This window comes from Delphinus delphis, chromosome 1, assembly GCF_949987515.2.
Source record: "Delphinus delphis chromosome 1, mDelDel1.2, whole genome shotgun sequence".
Classification (NCBI taxonomy): Eukaryota; Metazoa; Chordata; class Mammalia; order Artiodactyla; family Delphinidae; genus Delphinus; species Delphinus delphis.
Genome location: NC_082683.1, coordinates 182,721,318 through 182,739,025, shown reverse-complemented (window position 1 = coordinate 182,739,025; position 17,708 = coordinate 182,721,318). Strand labels below are relative to the sequence as shown.

The 17,708-nt window shown below is 52.3% G+C and overlaps 1 long non-coding RNA gene across 1 annotated transcript; it reads left to right on the top strand.

Annotated features, from left to right (window-relative positions):
- Window positions 1-9,052: 9,052 nt before the first annotated feature.
- Window positions 9,053-17,209, top strand: LOC132425043 (uncharacterized). The gene is made up of 3 exons (XR_009519325.1): window positions 9,053-9,601; window positions 9,702-9,907; window positions 16,029-17,209. It is a non-coding gene; the product is annotated as an uncharacterized lncRNA (long non-coding RNA).
- Window positions 17,210-17,708: the final 499 nt, after the last annotated feature.

Here is a 17,708-nt window from a genome sequence, read left to right as displayed (position 1 = left end):
TCCCATGAGGTTAAAAACTGATTTCTCAGCAGAAACTCTACAAGCCAGAAGGGAGTGGCACAATATATTTAAAGTGATGAAAGGGAAGAACCTACAACCAAGATGACTCTACCCAGCAAGGATCTCATTCAGATTCAATGGAGAGATCAAAAGCTTTACAGACAAGCGAAAGCTAAGAGAATTCAGCACCACCAAACCAGCTCTACGACAAATGCTGAAGGAATTTCTCTCAGTGGGAAACACAAGGGAAGAAAAGGACCTACAAAAGCAAACCCCAAACAATTGAGATAATGGTAATAGGAACATACATATTGATAATTACCTTAAATGTGAATGGATTAAATGCTCCAACCAAAAGACACAGGATCGCTGAACGCACACAAAAACTAGATCCATATATATGCTGTGCACAAGGGACCCACTTCAGACCGAGGGACACATAGAGGCCGAAAGTGAGGGGATGGAGAAAGATATTCCATGCAAATGGAAATCAAAAGAAAGCTGGGGTAGCAATACTCATATCAGATAAAATAGACTTTAAAATAAAGAATGTTACAAGAGAAAAGAAAGGTCACTACATAATGATCAAGGGATCAATCCAAGAAGGAGATATAACAATTATAAATATATATGCACCCAACACAGGAGCACCTCAATACATAAGGCAAATGCTAACAGCTATAAAAGGGGAAATTGACAGTAACACAATAATAGTGGGAGACTTTAACACCTCATTTACACCAATGGACAGATCATCCAGACAGAAAATTAATAAAAAATACACAAGCTTTAAATGACACAACAGACCAGATAGACTTAATTGATATTTATAGGACATTCCATCCAAAAAACGGCAGATTACACTTTCTTCTCAAGTGCGCATGGAACATTCTCCAGTATAGATCACATCTTGGGTCACAAATCAAGCCTCAGTAAATTTAAGAAAATTGAAATCATATCAAGCATCTTTTCCAGCCACAACGCTATGAGATTAGAAATAAATTACAGGGGAAACAAAACGAAAAAAACACAAACACATGGAGGCTAAACTACATGTTACTAAATAACCAAGAGATGCCTGAAAGAGGAAATCAAAAAATACCTAGAGACAAATGACAACAAAAACACAATTATCCAAAACCTATGTGATGCAGCAAAAGCAGTTCTAAGAGGGAAGTTTACAGCAGTACAATCCTACCTCAAGAAACAAGAAAAATCTCAAATAAACAATCTAACCTTACACCTAAAGAACTAGAGAAAGAAGAACAAACAAAACCCAAAGTTAGTAGAAGGAAAGAAATCATAAAGATCAGAACAGAAATAAATGAAATAGAAACAAAGAAAACAGTAGCGCAGATCAATAAAACTAAAAGCTGGTTCTTTGAGAAGATAAACAAAATTGATAAACCCTTAGTCAGATTCATCCAGAAAAAGAGGGAGAGGACTCAAATCAATAAAATTAGAAATGAAAAAGGAGCAGTTAAAACAGACACTGCAGAAATACAAAGCATCCTAAGAGACTACTACAAGCAACTCTATGCCAATAAAATGGACAACCTGGAAGAAATGGACAAATTCTTAGGAAGTCATAACCTTCCAAGACTGAACCAGGAAGAAATAAAATATGAACAGACCAATCACAAGTATGAAATTGAAACTGTGATTAAAAATCTTCCAACAAACAAAAGTCCAGGACCAGATGGCTTCACAGGTGAATTCTATCAAACATTTAGAGAAGAGCTAACACACTTGCTTCTCAAACTCTTCCAAAAAATTGCAGAGGAAGGAACACTCCCAAACTCATTCTATGAGGCCACCATCACCCCGATACCAAAACCAGACAAAGATACTACAAAAAAAGAAAATTACAGTCCAATATCACTGATGAATATAGATGCAAAAATCCTCCACAAAATACTAGCAAACAGAATCCAACAACACATTAAAAGGATCATACACCATGATCAAGTGGGATTTATCCCAGGGATGCAAGGATTCTTCAATATATGCAAATTAATCAATGTGATACACCATATTAACAAGCTGAAGAATAAAAACCATATGATCATTTCAATAGATGCAGGAAAAGCTTTTGACAAAATTCAACACCCATTTATGATAAAAACTCTCCAGAAAGTGGGCATAGAGGGAACCTACCTCAACATAATAAAGGCCATATAAAACAAACCCACAGCAAACATCATTCTCAATGGTGAACAACTGAAAGCATTTCCTCTAAGATCAGGAACAAGACAAGGATGTCCACTCTCGCCACTATTATTCAACATAGTTTTGGAAGTCCTAGCCATGGCAATCAGAGAAGAAAAAGAAATAAAAAGAATCCAAATTGGAAAAGAGGAAGTAAAACTGTCACTGTTTGCAAATGACATGATACCATATGTAGAGAATCCTAAAGATGTCACCAGAAAACTACTAGAACTCATCAATGAATTTGGTAAAGTTACAGGATACAAAATTAATGCACAGAAATCTCTTGCATTTCTATACAGTAACAATGAAAGATCAGAAAGAGAAATTAAGGAAACAAACCCATTCCCCATTGCAACAAAAAGAATAAAATACCTAGGAATAAACCTAAATAAGGAGATAAAAGACCCACACTCAGAAAACTATAAGACTGATGAAAGAAATCAAAGATGACACAAACAAATGGAGAGATATATCATGTACTTGGATTGGAATAATCAATATTGTGAAAATGACTGTACTACCCAAAGCAATCTACAGATTCAAAGCAATCCCTATCAAATTACCAATGGCATTTTTTACAGAACTGGAACAAAAACTCTTAAGATTTGTATGGAAACACAAAAGACCCCGAATAGCCAAAGAAAGCTTGAGGGGAAAAAACGGAGCTGGAGGAATCAGACTCCCTGACTTCAAACTACACCACAAAGCTACAGTAATCAAGACAATATGGTACTGGCACAAAAACAGAAATAGATCAATGGAACAGGATAGAAAGCCCAGAGGTAAACCCACGCACCCATGGTCAACTAATCTATGACAAAGAAGGAAAGGCTATACAATGGAGAAAAGACAGTCTGTTCAACAGTTGTGCTGGGAAATTAGAACACTCCCTAACACCATACACAAAAATAAACTCAAAATGGATTAAAGACCTAAATGTAAGACCAGACACTATAAAACTGTTAGAGGAAAACATAGAAGAACACTCTTTGACATAAATCACCGCAAGATCCCTTTTGACCCACCTCCCAGAGTAATGGAAATAAAAACAAAAATAAACAAATGGGACCTAATGAAACTTAAAAGCTTTTGCACAGCAGAGGAAACCATAAGCAAGATGAAAAGACAACCCTCAGAATGGGAGAAAATATTTGCAAACGAATCAACTGACAGAGGATTAATCTCCAAAAATATAAACAGCTCACGCAGCTCAATATTAAGAAAACAAACAACCCAATCCAAAAATGGGCAGAAGACCTAAATAGACATTTCTCCAAAGAAGACATACAGATGGCCAAGACGCACATGAAAAGCTGCTCAACATCACTAATCATTAGAGAAATGCAAATCAAAACTACAATGAGGTATCACCTCACACCAGTTAGAATGGGCATCATCAGAAAATCTACAAACAACAAATGCTGGAGAGGGTGTGGAGAAAAGGGAACCCTCTTGCCCTGTTGGTGGGAATGTAAACTGATACAGCCACTATGGAGAACAGTATGGAGGTTCCTTAAAAAACTAAAAATAGAATTACCATATGACCCAGCAATCGCACTACTGGGCATATACCCAGAGAAAACCATAATTCAAAAAGACACATGCACCCCAATGCTCATTGCTGCTCTATTTACAATAGCCAGGACATGGAAGCAACCTAAATGCCTATCAACAGATGAATGCATAAAGAAGATGTGGTACGTATATACAATGGAATATTAGCCATAAAAAGGAACGAAATTGGGTCATTTGTAGAGACGTGGATGGACCTAGAGACTGTCATACAGAGTGAAGTAAGTCAGAAAGAGAAAAACAAATATCGTATATTAACGCATATACGTGACATCTAGAAAAATGGTACAGATGAAACCGGTTTGCAAGGGAGAAATAGAGACAGATGTGGAGAACAAACGTATGGACACCAAGGGGGGAAAGCGGGGGGCAGGGTGGTGGTGGTGGGATGAATTGGGAGATTGGGATTGACATGTATACACTAATATGTATAAAATAGATAACTAACAAGAACCTGCTGTATAATTAATTAATTAATTTAATTAAATTAAAAAAGAATAAGTGAGTGTAGCTGAAATCAGTCCTGGAGCAGAGGGGCTCTGTGGTGGGCGTGGCCCTCTTCCTGGGCTCAGCCTGCCTCTGATGACAGGATGATCAGACACAGGAGAGGCTTCTTGGGGGAGACGGGTTGACTTGGACCTTGAAGACAGGCAGGTTTGGAGAGCACCTGTTTTGCCAGGCGTTCAACCTGGCAAAATGGATTTAACCCTCCTAGGTTAAGACAGATTTAACCTTCCCAGGTCCGTGGGGTGGGTGGTGTCACCCCATTTTATGGGTGAGGAAACTGAGGCCAGAGAGACCCAGTAAGGGCAGAGCACGGCACAGCCAACCACGGGAGCCGGTGCGTCTAAGGAAGCCGCCCGCCGCGCTCCGAGCGGGAGTCCCGCGCAGGAGTTGCGCAGGACTCTGAGGGCTTTTGTTCCAGGCTGAGGCAGGAAGTTCCCTCACGAAGGCTCTGAGGACGGACCTGTGAGCACAGCAGGGACGCCCTGGGCCTGGAGCGGGCGAGCGAGGCCTCACAGGGAGGGGGTGATGGTCTGGGCCACCCCACGCCACGCAGAGCCTGGCTCCCACAGCAGACGGCAGTGGTGGGTCAGGCCCCGTGGAGACCCCCAGGCCCCGAGAGCAGGAATGCTGAAGCCACAGAGCAGCACGGTCCCGGTGGTGCCCACGGCCGCCTGCCCTGCTGGGCGGGGACACGCAGCTCTCGGCCGGGCCACGCTCGCAGAGGTCAGAAACGGCTCCTTTGCCCCCACAAACTCATTAATTACACAGTGAGTGGCAGTACCATGGTCTCCGGCTTCCTTATCCTCCTCAGAGCCTGGGGCCTTGGGACCCGCAGCCCCAGGGCTCTGTTTTGGACCAGGTGCCTGGCTGTATCTGGGCTTCACCAGCCCAGTGGAAAGTGGTCACCGCCTGGATAGCAGAACGGCCGCCGCACAAGAGTCTGGCCCCGAGTCCAGCCCTGAGACGTGCCGCTGGGCGGCCTTGGTGAAGCCGGTCAGCCTTCCCGCCGTCAAGGCCCAGACCCGCAGAGGGACCCAGGACACCTTCCGAGAACATCAGCCCTACCTACACCCTCACGTGGGCCTCAGAAGCTCCGCCCTCCCCTCCTCACGGATGGAGTTCCCGATCTGCACTCCACCCTCCAGGACTCAGACACCAGCCCATGGGACAAGCTGGGGGTTAAGAGTACAGGCTTTGAAGTCCCATAAATTTTATCTGAATCCTGGCTCTGCCACTCAGCAGCCTTGTGACCCAGGCTGAGCTCACTAACCTCTCCGAGCCCCTCAGACATAAGACGGAGATAGTATTATCCACCTGTATGTCTGTCACGAGGATTAAATGGTGCAAACAGCACCTGCACACAGCCGAGGCCCTTCCTGCTGGTCCTGACCTCCGGGTCATGTCCGCTGGCTTCCTGGTTGGGGCTCAGCTGGTGCCTTGGGCAGGCAGGTGCCTTCCCTGGGCCATCTCTTCAGCAGTGCCGACGGCCTAGTACAACGGTCAACCCCACCACAGGCCCCGGAAGAGGGCAGGGCAGGCTGCGGGCTGGATGGCCCTGGGCCTCCAGAGTGCGCCGGGCACCGAGAGACGCCTTGCGATCACGGCTGTCCAACAAGCGTAATGAGATCCACACGCGCAATTTAAATCTTCCAGCAATTGCATTTAAAGAAGCAAAAAGAGGGACTTCCCTGGTGGCGCAGTCGTTAAGAATCCACCTGCCAATGCGGGGAACATGGGTTCGAGCCCGGGTCCGGGAAGACCCCACATGCCGCAGAGCAACTAAGTCTGTGCGCCACAACTACTGAGTCTGCGCTCTAGAGCCCAAGAGCCACAACTACTGAGCCCGTGTGCCACAACTACTGAAGCCCGCGCACCTACAGCCCGTGCTCCGCAACACGAGAAGCCACCGCAGTGAGAAGCCCACGCACCGCAATGAAGAGTAGCCCCCACTCACTGCAACTAGAGAAAGCCCGCGTGCAGCAATGAAGGCCCAGCGCAGCCAAAAATAAATAAATTTTAAAAAAAGAAGTAAAGAGAAACAGGTGAAATTAAATTTAATAACACATTTTATTTAACACAATATATCCAAAATATTATCATTTCAACATGTAACCAGTATAAAAATTATCGTGATATTTTGACATTCCTTTTCTCCTACGCCATGTTGACACCTGTGCTCTACAGGCAGGTGTGGTATTAACAGATTTTCAAGATACAGACACTGAGAGTATTTGGTGAGAAGAGTGAGGTGTGGGCCCAGGAAACAATAAAATGTGCCTCCCCTCCCTCCTCCCCCCTCCCCTCCCTCCTCCCTCCTCCCCCACTCCCTCCTCCCTCCTCCCCCTCCCCTCCCTCCTCCCTCCTCCCCCCTCCCCTCCCCCCTCCCTCCTCCCCTCCCCCTCCCTCCTCCCCTCCCTCCTCTGCCCTCCTCCCCCTCCTCCCTCCTCCCATCCCTCTTCCCTCCTCCCCTCCCTCCTCCCTCTCTGCCTCCCTCTCCCTCCTCCCATCCCTCTTCCCTCCTCCCCTCCCTCCTCCCTCTCTGCCCTCCTCCCATCCCTCCTCCCATCCCTCCTCCATCCTCCCCTCCCTCCTCCCTCCCCCTCCTCCCCTCCTCCCCTCCCTCCTCCCTCCTCCCTCCTCCCCGCCCTCCTCCACCCTCACCAGGCTCTGTGCAGGCACTCCTCTCCCCACCCCCAGCTCCCCGCTCCCAGGGCAGCTCTAGGCTGAAAGGTGAGGAGTCCAGCCCCAGCTGGACTATCTTGATTTGTGGACATTTATCAAAGCTCTTCACGACTGAGGTCTGTGCATTTGACTTCCTGCCAGCTCTGCTCCCAGCAGGGCCCCTACCTGGGGCATGGGAGGGACAGAAATGGACAGAGAAAAGGCCCCCTGGGCCTCAGGCCCCGGGGAACTCTGGGGACACAGGCGGCCCCAAATCCTCCCTCCACCACTTCACCCCACACGCATTAGTGACGGGCCCAGGAAGGGTGTGAGTCGCGGACTGGCCCCTGCCCTCCCAGCTCCCACCCCAAAGGGGAGCAGCCTTCCCCGGGGAGGCCTGAGAGCCCCTCGCCTCTGCCTCGTGCTGCCTGGTGGGCGGCCGGGCTCAGGAACCCGGCCCTGCGCTTCCCGCCTGCCCTCACGATGTCCGCGGCCACCCTCGGGCCAGCCTGGCACAGGAGGTCCCACAGAGGCTAATCGCCCGCCCCTGCTATCCTGAGGATGGGAGGGCACAGTCGTGCCTCGTGGTGACAGGACATGCTCCCCACCTCATGCTTGGCGCGTCTGCAGGTGGCTGTCGGGTGACCGGAACTCCCAGCTCAGGAGAGGCGCCCATTGAGGGGCACCCTCCCACCCTGCCCACTCCTTACTTTGACCCGGGCCCCGGAGGGCAGCTGTGCGTCCTGACAGAGCCCCTCTTCCTCTGTAAAACGGGCAGGGACACCCCTCGTGAGACGGTCCTGAGAAATACGTGAGGTTGCGGGATCAGGACCCAGGACACACAGAAGTGCTGACTCAGTGGCCAGTCACTTCCTCCTGTCTCTCTGGCTAGAGGATGGCCCTGCGCCCCTCACAGTAACGGGGTGTCTCAGGATCACTTGAGCCATGCTCCTCTCTCTGGAGCAGGCCCAGCACCAGGTCCTCGAAGTGTGAGTCACGGAGCCCAAGGATCTCCCTGGGGCCCCTGGAGCTGGGGAAGGAGGGGGGCTGTTCCTGGAGGGTGGGGTCTGGCTGTTATTTGAAAAGACATTTTTGGTGCCCCAAAATGTTGAAGTCTTTTCTCTATAACCTCTCATGTGTTAGACTGGAAAACACAGGCCCCATCACACAGGACGAGATGCAGACAGGTGGGCCAGGTCAAGGCCTGGGGCAGGTGGCTACTAACACCAGGGGCCGAGCCCAACTGCCCCTCCCGAGGCAGGGGGTAGGGGTACTGGCCTCCCGGGCAGCGTTCGAACTCAGGGCTCGGCTGTCAACACCCGAGGGGCAGAGCATCAGTCCCCAGCTCCCACCTTCCTGGGTCCCGGGGGCCCTGGGTGGGCACCACGCCGGGACAAGGGGAGAGCTCAGAGCCCCAGCAAGTGGATTCAGCCTGGACCCTGTGAGCTCAGTGACGTCACCAAGCCCAGGGGGGTCCGGACACAACCAGGGCACCCAGGGGCCCTTCCACTAGCGAGAGAGAGGGAGAGGCCTTGCGTCCAGGAGGTCAAGTCAGTCGAGCAAAGGCTTGGAACACACAAACTGGCACCTGGCACCAGGTGTGCCGAGGGACACGGGCCCTGCCGGCACGTTACTACCCAGGGAGCTGGGACGCGCTGTATCTTGATTTGTGGACATTTATCAAAGCTCGTCACGACTGAGGTCTGTGCATTTGACTGTATGTAAAACACACGTCAACGGCTCAAAGTCCTCGAGGGGGACAGACCCAGATGGAGGGAAGGGATGGACTGGGGCCCGCAGACAGCCCTGTGCCTTCTGACAAGACAACCCAGGGAGACAGGACAGCACGGGGAGGTGGGTGGGGCCCCTTGTCGGAGCAGGGGCCCGGGAGCCACGATTCTCTGCCCAGAAGCCAGGGCCAGACGTGCCGATCTGCGCGCACACGATGACCAGAATCGGTCCCGCCCAGGCCACGCTCCAGCTCGGAGGCCTCCCCAGGACCTGCACGCCGGGCAGTCCAGGCGAGCACACTCCTGGCCCCTTTTGGTCTTCAGCCCCAGCTGCGGGAGGGCCTGGCGGCAAGGCGGGCAGAATCGTCCCGTGTTACAGGAGCGTTTGTCCGCCTGCAGAGACATCTCCCTGCAGCCCACTGCCTGGCCTCCCTCCTCCGGTGCCCGGGCCCACCACCTGCCGGGCCCTCACGGAGGAGGGCTGGGGAGCACCCAGACGACAGGGTGTGAGCTGCCCGGCGGCGTGGGAAGGCTGGCTGGGAGCCACGACTCCTTGCTTGGGAAGCTGGGAGCAAGCACCGGCAGCTCCCCTGACGCAGGCGGGGGCTGAGCGCTGCCTCCGCCGGGCTCTAGCTGCGGCTGCCACGCCAGCCCCACCCCATGAGCCTCCTCAGGCCTGGGGGCGGGGAAAGGCCTTGCGCGTGCGCAATGCAGTCTTCCCGGGAGTCCGGAGCCCGCACCCTGGGCCTGGCCTCCAGGTGAGGCCGGGCAGCCTCGCCTGGCTCTGGAAGAGGAGGCTCCCGGGGCGGGGCGGGGCGGGGCTGCAGCTCCCCGGGCGAGGCCAGGCCTGGGGGACGGGTGGGTCCGCTAGCTGCAGCATTCAGCAAACGACAAAGGCACACCTCTCTTACCTGGAACAGGTGAGACCTCCTCAGCCCACCTCCCTGGGCCAAGCCCACTTCCCGCCCTCCCTCGCCTCTCCGTAATATGGCCCGACTGGCCCCTGCCCTCTGGTAACAGGAACCAGCCGGCTTCTCCCACTGCAGGGGGCAGGCCAGCACCGTCCCACCGGCGAAGGAACAGAGGGGCCCAGGCAGGGCCCCGCCCCAGGGGCTGATGGGAGCTTGACAGTGCCTGTGATGCTGCAAGGACGTGCCAACACGGACCAACTCCCTAATCATTAAAAACAAAACCAAACCAACTTCTCAGGAAGGAGTTTGAAAACGGTAAGCTCAGCAGAACGGGGTCTCCCTCCCCAGCAAGCTCAGGAGTGGAGGGAGGGACCCGCCTGTCCTCCCGGCCCGCTGCTCCCCCCGCGGCAGCCCTGCCGCCGCCAGTTCTGCCAGCTCCCGCTCTGGCCGGCGCAGGCACACACGTTTATCCCAGCTCTGGGATGGACTGGGCTGTCCTGGCTGGGACTGCTGCAGAGCTGCGGCAGGACAGCGGGTGATGGTGGCACTCAGCTCCCCGAGTCCACTGCCCTGTGGACTGCAGAACTACCCCCAGCCGCCGTCTGAGCAGGGACACAGCTCCAGGGGGAGGGGCAGGGTGGGCTCCCGTCCAGCATCCCCTCCACGGCCGGCCCTGAGCTGGCTGGTTGTCCACGGGCCCACAAGCCTGGAGGAGGGGGTGAGGGGCGGAGGGACAGGCTGGGGGGTCCACACAGAAAGGAGAGCCCCCCGGGGGTTGGCCAGAGGTGGGGTGCAGGCTGGCAGGGCTCCACACTGGCTGTAGGTCTGGGGCTGTGCGGGGCAGGGGAGGACACCCCCCAGGGGAGGCTGGAGTTGGCAGGCTGAAGCCCAAGGTGGACGAGAAGGTCGCTCTGTTGGAAGGCACCCTCCCCATGGCTTCCGGCCAGCGATTTGCAGAGAAGCACCTGTCCCTGCCAGGGCCACCCTCCCAGGGCCTGTGCCCGCACGCTGGCCACATCACAGGCACCTCACCCAGGACACCATGTATCGGGAGGGAGCACACAGAGCTGCCAGGAGCTGAGGCCGCGCCCTGTCTCCCCACCTCCTGCCTGCCCGCCTCCCTGGCCGAGGTGGGCTTGGCTGGACGGAAAGGGCTCCCACAGCCCAGGGAGGGTGTCTCGTCTGAGCCTCCGGCTGGGCCTGGCCGCCGCCCTGTCCACTCGCCCTTGGCCGTGGCCATGCCCTGTTCTTGATGGGCCAGTCTGCAGCCCTGTCCGGGCCGTCTGAGCCAGGCCCTGGGGGGCTCCACTCTGGCCACTCCCTCAGGGAGACACCAGGCTCTGGGCCCAGGAGGAAAGAGGGGGTCTGCGTGTGGGCCTGTCCTCCCGTGTCCTGGAGGGAACGTGCCGAGGACACGTAAGCAGGCCCAGACGGCAGCACGAGAGAGAAGGTGGCGTTGGGCTGGGTCTCGCTGGCCCTGCCCACTGTCCCCAGCCACAGGCCATGCGGGTCACCAAGACCCCCAAGGACCTGCCTCCCGACCTCCCCTCTGAAGCCCCTCTAAGTGATACCCAGGACCCGGGCCCTGACACCAGAAGACCCCAGGCTGAGGACCATGGTGGGGGGAGGGGGAGGGGGAGGGGGAGGAGGGCGCGGGGAGGGGAGGTGGCTGGGGAAGGAGACACCCCCTCCGCCAAGCCAGGGACAGGGCTCCTGGTCCAGCACGGAGTTCTCCCAGAAGGGCCCAGGGGAGATCCGAAGGGGAGGGAGAACCTGCTGGTGGTGGCTGGTGCCGCCCTCCATCCCCCTCCCCTGCCCCACGCAGCCCCCTTTCCTGAAGGACGAGTCCTCACAGCCACGTGTCCGGCCCGGCTGCAAAGCCTGGGGCACCACCTGGTGGTCAGGTCTGGGATGGCAGGCCGCTGGGTCCCAGGACTCAGGAGGGGGCCAGGGCTTCCCCAGTGCCCCACCCACCCCACCCATGCACTCTGGGTTGGGCGGGGCTCCTGGCCCCCACACTGCTGGACTCCACTGCCTGCCTCTCCCACCTGCTCCAGCCATTCCTCACTGGTTTTGGCAAGCTGGCCTCCCTCTGGGTGTGAGCACGGATGGGGGGTCTGGGGGAGGGTCTGTGATCACCTCCATGGCACCAACGAAGGACTGGGCTGAGGGATACTGAGTGACTTTCTCAAGGACACACAAGTGGTAAACGATGGTGCTGGGACAGGACGGCACCTGCGGGACACCCAGAGCTTCTCGGGGTGCGGAGCCCCAGGAGTCTGCAGCCTCAGTCCCAGGACAGGCCCTCCCTGGGGGGAGAGTGGAAAGAACATTAAACTGGGAGTTAGAATTTAAGCCCAGCTCTACCCTAACTCGCTGTGAGGCTCTGAGCAACGTGCCTTCCCTCTCTGGGCCTTGTCTGACCCCAGAGGACGTCACACCCGGACAATCTCCAAGGGCTGGAGGCCGGGCCTCAGGTTCCTGGCTCCCACAGACAGGGGCTGGGCCTCAGGCCGCAGGTGAGTGACCGTGACACCCTCCCTCCCTGCCTGCCTCCACAGGGGAGTAGGTGAGCCAGACCCCTGTCCTCCTCTGTCCTGTGAGCCCCGCTGCTTCCGGGGCCTGCTGCCCTCAGCTGCCACCAGCAGGAGTGAAGGGGGCCCATGGCAGCTGGTAATGACCTGACCTCGGATTAGCAGCGTTCAAACTGCATTCACACTCATGACCCCGGAGGTAGGCAGGACCGCGGTATTGGCCATGTGAGCAAAGTCCAAGACCCAGGATGGTTAGGTGAGGTGCCTGAGGTCCCCCAGCGGGCAGGGGCAGCCTTCAAGTCAGTGCAGTTCGTTTCCACCAGGTATCTGCCACACTTTCGTCCCCCACCCCAGCTCCCTGGCTCCTGTCACTGCAGCTGCAGGGCCTGGGAGAGCCGCCCCTGTGGCCAGGGCCCCTCTGCCTCTGAGGTTCGCTGGACCATGACGCCCAGTCCTCGCTCCAGCCGGCCTTCTGGGCCTCCCACTGTCCCCAGGGGCTGGAGCATCTCCCAGAGGCTGGTGGCCAGGGACCCGACAGGACACTCTAGGTGGGAGCCTGATGCCTGGGCCCGGTCCAGCCGTGGGCAGAGCAGCCTCAGGGGCCCCTCTCCAGGCCGCCTGACCTCTCCCGCAGCACCACGCGCTGGCCCTACGGCCCCTCCCTGGCCCAGAGCAGCTGCGCCAGACTCTCTGCAGAGACCACGGCCAGTACCCGCTTGGTCAGCCCCATGGCTTCTCCGGCCAGTACCACCCAAAGCTGGGTCAGCTCCTGCTCCAGGATGCCCAGGCCACGGCCCTCTAACCCGACGAGTAAGAGGGCCACTTTCCTATTTGAGAAAGTCCCCATCGCTGCTGCCCTCCTGGCTATATATCATTACAACAACCATCCATCACATTATTATCAGTGGTGATATTACTGCTAAGCCCCCAGAGTAATTCTGACTACCCTCACCCAGGACCGGTGACATACTTGCGGGTCCCGTGCAAAATGCAAACGGGAAGCCCCTTGTTTAAAAATTAAGAATTTCAGGATGGCAAGGGCAGAGCCTTAAGCCACGTGAGAATCCTTCCAAGCGGGGTCTCTGGCGGCCACAGCTCACGCTGCCCCCCACTCATTCTGAGCCCCTACGGGTCCCATCTTCCAGCCCCCCCCTCACCCCCACCATTCTCAGCAGGGGGTTCCGAGGACTCACGAAAGGTGGGGTGTCTCCAGTCACATGACGACACCCTTGGTCGTTGCCATTGGTTGGCTGCGGCCGTGTTTTCACAGCCAATGAGGGGAAAGAGAGGGAGGCGTGGGCGTGGCCTGGCGCGGAGGGGCGCTGGAGGGCAGGGCGGAGACCAGCGCACCTGGGCTGCTAGGACCTGTGCCCGCCCGGTATAAGTTACCGTTGTCTTGTCCTCTCTTTCGTTTCCTCTCTCACCACAGTAGACTGTCCCCAACGATCCTATCTTATCTTTTATGACTCAGTGCAGATGTGAGAAGGCCTTTCCTGTGCTTTGGAAATTATGTACGAGTAAAAGGCAATATAATGTGGCTTAAGAGGTAGACACGGGAGACATCTCACCCACCTTAAAATTGGGAACAGAGAACATACAACTCAGTTGAATAAATCTGCAATGTTTGTGACCTAAATTAACGCGTTCAACAGCACTCTTTCGAGTACAATGTTTTACATATAAAGATCAGTAAAGGTGAGTCGGGGGAGGAGAAGGGAGAAATGAGAGGGGTGTGTGTGTGTCCGAGAGAGAGGAATTCTATTCAAATGCTTTGTGCAACAGTTTATTACTTTTACTTATCTTGTTAAATGTACATACCAGGGTGTACAAAAAAGTATTTTTTTTTCTGGTTTAAAGAATGATAAAACATAAACTCCATGTTACCTACCCAAGTTAAGGAATAGATCACCGTGGTTTCCCTGAGGCCTCGCCTTAGCTGAGCTGCAATTTTTCCTTTCTCCTCTCGCCAGCTCTGCCTCCAGGACAGAGCTGTGTGGTGCCGCTGTGTGTGTCCATCCTTACAGGGCAGCATGCTGACTGCCTGGTGTTGACCCGGAGGTAAATGGATGGACACACACTGTGTGTAGCTCATGTCATTTGCTTCTTTCGATCAAACTCTTTTTGAGATACCTCCGTGTTAATGACTAAAGCAGTTGTTACTCGTTTTTGAAACTTTATTTCTTTTTCCTTTTCTATCCATTCTACTGCTGGTGCATATTGCATTGTTTCCAGTTTGTGGCTATTGTAACGGTCACGATGCTGCTATGAAATCTTTCCCCCAAGGCACACGTACAAAAGTTTCTTGTCTAGACTATAGCCTAGGCGTGGAATTGCTGGGTCAAAGCGTATCATTCCTGGGATGGTCAGTTTTCTGTGTCAACTTGGCTGGGATAAGGGAGGCCCAGATGGCTGGTGAAACATGGCTTCTGGGTGTGTCTGTGAGGTTGTTTCCAGAAGAGGTTAGCACTGGAATCTGTAAAGGTGGTCCTCATCAGGGAGGGTGGGCGTCACCTAACCCCCTGAGGGTCTGAATGGAACGGAGAGGCGGAGGCAGGGCGAGTTTGCTTGAGTTGGGACCTCCATCTTCTGCCCTTAGAGAGGGATGACCCTGCTTCTTGGGCCTTCGGATCACACCAGGATGGACACTGTTGACTCCCCGGGTCCCAGTTCCTGGGCCTCAGGTCTGTACTGGAAGTACCTCTGGCTTCCCTGGGCCTCCAGCCTGCAGACTGCAGACTGTGGGATTGACCGGTCTCCACAGCCCCTCAGAGTAAATCTCTTTCTATTCATCCACATGTAACCTATTGGTTCTGTTTCTCCAGAGAACCCTCACTGATGTAATTCCCACACTCCACCTGCTCAGGTAATGGCTTTCTCCCATTCACACCCCTATTAGCCGTTGGCGAGAGTCCACAGTCTCACCAGAATTTGGGCGGACTGTTAATTTTCACTAGTCTGATAAAGTGACCCATTATACAATTATGGTTTAGAGGTTAGGGTTACAAATGAGGCTGAACATTTGTCCATATATTTCTGAGCCAATATTTGTATTACCTGTTCTTGGAAAGGTCTGTTTGCGTCTTTTCCTCATTTTTCTCTTGAGATGTTTATTTTCTCATTGATTTGAAGGGGTCTCTAGAGACACGAATCACGGACAGTGACTGACCTGATCAGGCAGCAGATCCCTCGCCCATTCTGTGGCTTATACTGTCCCGTTCTTTATTGACTTTTGGTAAAACATGTTGAATTTTAATACAGTCAAATGAATCTGTTTTCTTTTATGGCTTTGCTTTTGACATCTTAGGAAATCCTTCCCTACCTCAAAGTAATACAGATGTTTTCCTATTCTAGCATGTTCTAAGATTTATAGCTTTGCCACTTCTATATACATTTTTAATACACCTGGAATTCATTTTCATGTATAGAATAAGGTAAGAATTCAATTTCACTTGCATAACCCATTGTCCCAGAACAACTTATGAAATAGTTCATCCCCTCCTGTTGGTTTATGGTGCCCACTGTGTCATAAGTCAAGTTTCCAAATAGGCCTGGGTTTATTCTTCCTGGTCCCGCGTGTGTTTCCTGATGCATCCAAAGTATGCTGTTTTAGTTATCAATACTGTAGTGATACTGAGCCTTGATATCTGATAGGGCAAATTTCCTCCTCTCTTTTTTATTCTTCTTCAGGAATTCCCTGACATTTTTTTTTGGACTCTTTGTTCACCCACATACATTTTAGAGTCACTTTGTCAATTTATGTGAAAAGCCCTGTTGGAATTTTTTTGGAAAATGTATTGAATCTATAGATGAATTTGGAGCAAACTGATATCTTTGTAGTATTATCTTCCTATCCAGGGATGCAGTCTGTCCATTTACTTATGCCATTTAAAATTTCTTTCAAGGGACTTCCCTGGTGGTCCAGCGGTTAAGAATCCACGTGCCAGTGCAGGCGACATGGGTTCGAGCCCTGGTCCGGGAAGACCCCACATGCAGCAGAGCAACTAAGCCTGTGCACCATAACAACTGAGCCTGTGCCCTAGAGCCCGCGAGCCACAACTACTGAGCCCACGTGCTGCAACTACTGAAGCCCGGGCGCCTAGAGCCCCTGCTCCGCAACAAGAGAAGCCACCACAATGAGAAGCCCGCGCACCGCAACGAACAGCGGCCCCCGCTCACCGCAACCAGAGAAAGCCTGCGCGCAGCAACAAAGACCCAACGCAGCCAAAAATAAATAAATAAAAAATAAATTTATTAAAAAAAAATCCTATGGTTTAAAAATTTTTTTTCTTTAATAAGGTTTTATAATTTCTCCATTATCCATCTTTTATTAGCTCTATTCCTAGGTATTTTACTTGTTGCTATTCTAAATGATATCTTTTTAAAGTTACATTTTCCAGTTGAGTCGAGCTGTTTACGGAAATACAAATGTATTCGGTTATTTTATCCAGAACGCTTGTTGAATTCTTTTATTAATTTGTACATTTTGTAGATTATTCTGCATTTTGTATAGACAATCCTATCATCTGCAAGTAATGCTAGCTTTGTTTCTTTCTTTCCAATTCCTACATAGTTACTTGTTTTTCTTGCACTGGCGAGGAGCCCCAGTACACTATTAGCTATACATGATGACTGTAGGCATTTTGTCTTGCTTCTGATTTTAAAGAGAATGATTTCAACATTTCAACATCAATTACGATGTTTGCTGCAGGTCTTTGTAAATGGCCTTTATGGATGTCTACTTCTTTTCCTAGTTTGTAAGAGTTTTGTTTTTGTTTTTTTTAAATCACTAATGTAATAACAAATGTATTAACACGTGCAAGGATTGTTCTAAATGCTTTACATAGAGACATTATTTTAATCCTCACAACACACCTATGAGGAAAGTGCTATTATTATTATTATTATCTTCATCTCTATAAATAAGGAAACTGAAACCCAGCGAGATTAAAGAAGCTCCTGGAGGCTACAGAGCTCCTTAAGCATTCAAGACCAGGCAGCCTGGCTCCAGAGTCTGTTTGTAACACTCTCAAACTTCTCATTGGATGTTGAATTTTATTAAATCCTTCACGTACATCTATTGAAATGATTGTGTGGTTTTCTCCTTTATTTTATCTATGTGGCGAATTACATGAATCATTTTCCTAATATGACCCCAATATTGCAGCTCTGGCACAAACCTACCTTGGTTGTGACGTACGAACATTACCCTCCTGCTGGATTCAGCTCTCCAACATTTGTTAACGATTCTGCGTCTACGTTAATAAGTTAGACTGGTCTATAATTTTCCACCTTTGTACTGTCCCTGTGGTTCTATCATCAGGTTAGACTAATCTTATTTAATAAGGTGGAGAGTCCCCCTTCTTTTTCGAGTCTCTGGGGAAGTTGGTTAAGATTATAAATGTTGGGCTTCCCTGCTGGCGCAGTGGTTGAGAGTCCGCCTGCCGATGCAGGGGACATGGGTTCGTGCCCCGGTCCGGGAAGATCCCACGTGCCGTGGAGCGGCTGGGCCCGTGAGGCATGGCCGCTGAGTCTGCGCGTCCAGAGCCTGTACTCCACAGCAGGAGAGGCCACGGTGGTGAGAG